The following is a 7,452-nucleotide window of genomic DNA, read 5'->3' as shown; positions in this document are numbered from 1 at the left end:
AAGTGCTGGAGGAGGAAATAGAGCCGTGCACCTGGTGATTGAAACCGTGCATCTGGTAACCCAAAAACACAAATATGGTCATAAATGCATTTAACGGTCATTCTGATTTTAATGCCCGCTATAGGAGCACCCTACTACGGCCCTCTTTCACTCAGGGCCGTCCTGGGTGCTTTATGGACTGTTTGACAAGTGCTGGAGGAGGAAATAGAGCCGTGCACCTGGTGATTGAAACCGTGCATCTGGTAACCCAAAAACACAAATATGGTCATAAATGCATTTAACGGTCATTCTGATTTTAATGCCCGCTATAGGAGCACCCTACTACGGCCCTCTTTCACTCAGGGCCGTCCTGGGTGCTTTATGGACTGTTTGACAAGTGCTGGAGGAGGAAATAGAGCCGTGCACCTGGTGATTGAAACCGTGCACCTGGTGATTGAAAACGTGCATCTGGTAACCCAAAAATTCAAATATGGTCCTAAATGCATTTAAGGGTCATTCTGATATTAATGCCCGCTATGGAAACACCCTACTACGGCCCTCTCTCTGTCGGGGGCGACCTGAGTGCATTATGGACACTTTGAAATTTCACGATGGATACTGATTGCTATACAAGCGGTAACCCAAAAACACAAATATGGTCATAAATGCATTTAACGGTCATTCTGATTTTAATGCCCGCTATAGGAGCACCCTACTACGGCCCTCTTTCACTCAGGGCCGTCCTGGGTGCTTTATGGACTGTTTGACAAGTGCTGGAGGAGGAAATAGAGCCGTGCACCTGGTGATTGAAACCGTGCATCTGGTAACCCAAAAACACAAATATGGTCATAAATGCATTTAACGGTCATTCTGATTTTAATGCCCGCTATAGGAGCACCCTACTACGGCCCTCTTTCACTCAGGGCCGTCCTGGGTGCTTTATGGACTGTTTGACAAGTGCTGGAGGAGGAAATAGAGCCGTGCACCTGGTGATTGAAACCGTGCACCTGGTGATTGAAAACGTGCATCTGGTAACCCAAAAATTCAAATATGGTCCTAAATGCATTTAAGGGTCATTCTGATATTAATGCCCGCTATGGAAACACCCTACTACGGCCCTCTCTCTGTCGGGGGCGACCTGAGTGCATTATGGACACTTTGAAATTTCACGATGGATACTGATTGCTATACAAGCGGTAACCCAAAAACACAAATATGGTCATAAATGCATTTAACGGTCATTCTGATTTTAATGCCCGCTATAGGAGCACCCTACTACGGCCCTCTTTCACTCAGGGCCGTCCTGGGTGCTTTATGGACTGTTTGACAAGTGCTGGAGGAGGAAATAGAGCCGTGCACCTGGTGATTGAAACCGTGCATCTGGTAACCCAAAAACACAAATATGGTCATAAATGCATTTAACGGTCATTCTGATTTTAATGCCCGCTATAGGAGCACCCTACTACGGCCCTCTTTCACTCAGGGCCGTCCTGGGTGCTTTATGGACTGTTTGACAAGTGCTGGAGGAGGAAATAGAGCCGTGCACCTGGTGATTGAAACCGTGCATCTGGTAACCCAAAAACACAAATATGGTCATAAATGCATTTAACGGTCATTCTGATTTTAATGCCCGCTATAGGAGCACCCTACTACGGCCCTCTTTCACTCAGGGCCGTCCTGGGTGCTTTATGGACTGTTTGACAAGTGCTGGAGGAGGAAATAGAGCCGTGCACCTGGTGATTGAAACCGTGCACCTGGTGATTGAAAACGTGCATCTGGTAACCCAAAAATTCAAATATGGTCCTAAATGCATTTAAGGGTCATTCTGATATTAATGCCCGCTATGGAAACACCCTACTACGGCCCTCTCTCTGTCGGGGGCGACCTGAGTGCATTATGGACACTTTGAAATTTCACGATGGATACTGATTGCTATACAAGCGGTAACCCAAAAACACAAATATGGTCATAAATGCATTTAACGGTCATTCTGATTTTAATGCCCGCTATAGGAGCACCCTACTACGGCCCTCTTTCACTCAGGGCCGTCCTGGGTGCTTTATGGACTGTTTGACAAGTGCTGGAGGAGGAAATAGAGCCGTGCACCTGGTGATTGAAACCGTGCATCTGGTAACCCAAAAACACAAATATGGTCATAAATGCATTTAACGGTCATTCTGATTTTAATGCCCGCTATAGGAGCACCCTACTACGGCCCTCTTTCACTCAGGGCCGTCCTGGGTGCTTTATGGACTGTTTGACAAGTGCTGGAGGAGGAAATAGAGCCGTGCACCTGGTGATTGAAACCGTGCACCTGGTGATTGAAAACGTGCATCTGGTAACCCAAAAATTCAAATATGGTCCTAAATGCATTTAAGGGTCATTCTGATATTAATGCCCGCTATGGAAACACCCTACTACGGCCCTCTCTCTGTCGGGGGCGACCTGAGTGCATTATGGACACTTTGAAATTTCACGATGGATACTGATTGCTATACAAGCGGTAACCCAAAAACACAAATATGGTCATAAATGCATTTAACGGTCATTCTGATTTTAATGCCCGCTATAGGAGCACCCTACTACGGCCCTCTTTCACTCAGGGCCGTCCTGGGTGCTTTATGGACTGTTTGACAAGTGCTGGAGGAGGAAATAGAGCCGTGCACCTGGTGATTGAAACCGTGCATCTGGTAACCCAAAAACACAAATATGGTCATAAATGCATTTAACGGTCATTCTGATTTTAATGCCCGCTATAGGAGCACCCTACTACGGCCCTCTTTCACTCAGGGCCGTCCTGGGTGCTTTATGGACTGTTTGACAAGTGCTGGAGGAGGAAATAGAGCCGTGCACCTGGTGATTGAAACCGTGCACCTGGTGATTGAAAACGTGCATCTGGTAACCCAAAAATTCAAATATGGTCCTAAATGCATTTAAGGGTCATTCTGATATTAATGCCCGCTATGGAAACACCCTACTACGGCCCTCTCTCTGTCGGGGGCGACCTGAGTGCATTATGGACACTTTGAAATTTCACGATGGATACTGATTGCTATACAAGCGGTAACCCAAAAACACAAATATGGTCATAAATGCATTTAACGGTCATTCTGATTTTAATGCCCGCTATAGGAGCACCCTACTACGGCCCTCTTTCACTCAGGGCCGTCCTGGGTGCTTTATGGACTGTTTGACAAGTGCTGGAGGAGGAAATAGAGCCGTGCACCTGGTGATTGAAACCGTGCATCTGGTAACCCAAAAACACAAATATGGTCATAAATGCATTTAACGGTCATTCTGATTTTAATGCCCGCTATAGGAGCACCCTACTACGGCCCTCTTTCACTCAGGGCCGTCCTGGGTGCTTTATGGACTGTTTGACAAGTGCTGGAGGAGGAAATAGAGCCGTGCACCTGGTGATTGAAACCGTGCATCTGGTAACCCAAAAACACAAATATGGTCATAAATGCATTTAACGGTCATTCTGATTTTAATGCCCGCTATAGGAGCACCCTACTACGGCCCTCTTTCACTCAGGGCCGTCCTGGGTGCTTTATGGACTGTTTGACAAGTGCTGGAGGAGGAAATAGAGCCGTGCACCTGGTGATTGAAACCGTGCACCTGGTGATTGAAAACGTGCATCTGGTAACCCAAAAATTCAAATATGGTCCTAAATGCATTTAAGGGTCATTCTGATATTAATGCCCGCTATGGAAACACCCTACTACGGCCCTCTCTCTGTCGGGGGCGACCTGAGTGCATTATGGACACTTTGAAATTTCACGATGGATACTGATTGCTATACAAGCGGTAACCCAAAAACACAAATATGGTCATAAATGCATTTAACGGTCATTCTGATTTTAATGCCCGCTATAGGAGCACCCTACTACGGCCCTCTTTCACTCAGGGCCGTCCTGGGTGCTTTATGGACTGTTTGACAAGTGCTGGAGGAGGAAATAGAGCCGTGCACCTGGTGATTGAAACCGTGCATCTGGTAACCCAAAAACACAAATATGGTCATAAATGCATTTAACGGTCATTCTGATTTTAATGCCCGCTATAGGAGCACCCTACTACGGCCCTCTTTCACTCAGGGCCGTCCTGGGTGCTTTATGGACTGTTTGACAAGTGCTGGAGGAGGAAATAGAGCCGTGCACCTGGTGATTGAAACCGTGCACCTGGTGATTGAAAACGTGCATCTGGTAACCCAAAAATTCAAATATGGTCCTAAATGCATTTAAGGGTCATTCTGATATTAATGCCCGCTATGGAAACACCCTACTACGGCCCTCTCTCTGTCGGGGGCGACCTGAGTGCATTATGGACACTTTGAAATTTCACGATGGATACTGATTGCTATACAAGCGGTAACCCAAAAACACAAATATGGTCATAAATGCATTTAACGGTCATTCTGATTTTAATGCCCGCTATAGGAGCACCCTACTACGGCCCTCTTTCACTCAGGGCCGTCCTGGGTGCTTTATGGACTGTTTGACAAGTGCTGGAGGAGGAAATAGAGCCGTGCACCTGGTGATTGAAACCGTGCATCTGGTAACCCAAAAACACAAATATGGTCATAAATGCATTTAACGGTCATTCTGATTTTAATGCCCGCTATAGGAGCACCCTACTACGGCCCTCTTTCACTCAGGGCCGTCCTGGGTGCTTTATGGACTGTTTGACAAGTGCTGGAGGAGGAAATAGAGCCGTGCACCTGGTGATTGAAACCGTGCACCTGGTGATTGAAAACGTGCATCTGGTAACCCAAAAATTCAAATATGGTCCTAAATGCATTTAAGGGTCATTCTGATATTAATGCCCGCTATGGAAACACCCTACTACGGCCCTCTCTCTGTCGGGGGCGACCTGAGTGCATTATGGACACTTTGAAATTTCACGATGGATACTGATTGCTATACAAGCGGTAACCCAAAAACACAAATATGGTCATAAATGCATTTAACGGTCATTCTGATTTTAATGCCCGCTATAGGAGCACCCTACTACGGCCCTCTTTCACTCAGGGCCGTCCTGGGTGCTTTATGGACTGTTTGACAAGTGCTGGAGGAGGAAATAGAGCCGTGCACCTGGTGATTGAAACCGTGCATCTGGTAACCCAAAAACACAAATATGGTCATAAATGCATTTAACGGTCATTCTGATTTTAATGCCCGCTATAGGAGCACCCTACTACGGCCCTCTTTCACTCAGGGCCGTCCTGGGTGCTTTATGGACTGTTTGACAAGTGCTGGAGGAGGAAATAGAGCCGTGCACCTGGTGATTGAAACCGTGCACCTGGTGATTGAAAACGTGCATCTGGTAACCCAAAAATTCAAATATGGTCCTAAATGCATTTAAGGGTCATTCTGATATTAATGCCCGCTATGGAAACACCCTACTACGGCCCTCTCTCTGTCGGGGGCGACCTGAGTGCATTATGGACACTTTGAAATTTCACGATGGATACTGATTGCTATACAAGCGGTAACCCAAAAATTAAAAGATTATGAATAAGAAGACACAGAGAGGCTTAAAAAGTTAAACTCTCTCTCATGGGATGAAGGGACATACAGGCCTAAAGGCCAAACACCCCTAACCAGGTTATATGCCTCTATCTGGGCATCAGAGGTCACAAACAGGCCTCAAGGCCTTATTTGACCTAACCGGTAAAATGACTTTTTCTGGGAATGAGAGGACACAGAGAGGCTTAAAAGGCTAAACTCTCTCTCATGGGATGAAGGGACATACAGGCCTAAAGGCCAAACACCCCTAACCAGGTTATATGCCTCTATCTGGGCATCAGAGGTCACAAACAGGCCTCAAGGCCTTATTTGACCTAACCGGTAAAATGACTTTTTCTGGGAATGAGAGGACACAGAGAGGCTTAAAAGGCTAAACTCTCTCTCATGGGATGAAGGGACATACAAGCCTAAAGGCCAAACACCACTAACCAGGTTATATGCCTCTATCTGGCCTCAAAACCTTATTTGACCTTTGTTGGACGCCATCTTGGGCTATATGCTGAAACACCAAAACGTGAATAAATCAAAAAGTACAAGTCCAATCTGGATGGGGTTTTTTTTTAACTAAAGGGCACACATAGACGATAATGTACATGTAATTAAAACCATTTTTGTATAAAAAATTTGAATAGAAAATCGTGTTTTAAGTTTTTGGAAAATAGTGAATGTTACAGGAAACATAGGTGCCTGTTAGGGCAATTTGTTTTTGACATGCTCTACTTGTTGCCCATTGAGAGAGAGGGTATGAGACGAAATTTGGGACCTCTAGCCCCTCGGGAAGTATTTTTAATCATTTTATGAAAATTACCGATTTTGGCATTAAAACATAAATAGACGTGCAACTGGTAACCTAAAAATAATATCCTAATTTAAAGTAGTCACCTCGTAAGGTGGTTCAAGGTAGGCACCTGGTAACCTAAAAATAAAAAGACTGTCCTAAATGCACTTGTCGGTCATTCTGATATTAATACCCACTATGGGACTATGATAGTGGGCATCTATCCATGGCCCTCTATCCATGGGCGCCCGTCCTGAGTGCTTTATGGACTGTTTAAACTATTCTGATGGATACACATTGTTGTGCACCTGGTGATTGAAAACGTGCATCTGGTAACCCAAAATGGATGGTAAATAAATCACAGAAATTGCACTATGTCCAACTCTTTGTATGGTGATTGGGGAATTAGGCCAAAAAAAAAGGGGGACAGAGCAGCTCACCTCCACAGAGGCTGACTGCTCTGCCCCCCTTAAGGACAGTGGAACTATTGACCTTCAGACCTAAAGGCCTAACTCCCTATCCAGGAACAGGCCTCTCTCTCTGGGCATGAGAGTACACATAAATCCCTAAAGGGCCTGTCCAACTCTGGGTATGGTGATTGGGGAATTAGGCCAAAAAAAAAGGGGGACAGAGCAGCTCACCTCCACAGAGGCTGACTGCTCTGCCCCCCTTAAGGACAGTGGAACTATTGACCTACAGACCTAAAGGCCTAACTCCCTATCCAGGAACAGGCCTCTCTCTCTGGGCATGAGAGTACACATAAATCCCTAAAGGGCCTGTCCAACTCTGGGTATGGTGATTGGGGAATTAGGCCAAAAAAAAAGGGGGACAGAGCAGCTCACCTCCACAGAGGCTGACTGCTCTGCCCCCCTTAAGGACAGTGGAACTATTGACCTACAGACCTAAAGGCCTCACTCCCTATCCAGGAACAGGCCTCTCTCTCTGGGCATGAGAGTACACATAAATCCCTAAAGGGCCTGTCCAACTCTGGGTATGGTGATTGGGGAATTAGGCCAAAAAAAAAGGGGGACAGAGCAGCTCACCTCCACAGAGGCTGACTGCTCTGCCCCCCTTAAGGACAGTGGAACTATTGACCTACAGACCTAAAGGCCTCACTCCCTATCCAGGAACAGGCCTATCTCTCTGGGCATGAGAGTACACATAAAT

Source organism: Oncorhynchus kisutch, unplaced genomic scaffold (assembly GCF_002021735.2).
Source record: "Oncorhynchus kisutch isolate 150728-3 unplaced genomic scaffold, Okis_V2 scaffold177, whole genome shotgun sequence".
NCBI classification, from domain to species: domain Eukaryota; kingdom Metazoa; phylum Chordata; class Actinopteri; order Salmoniformes; family Salmonidae; genus Oncorhynchus; species Oncorhynchus kisutch.
Note: the sequence above shows the minus strand (reverse complement) of the source record.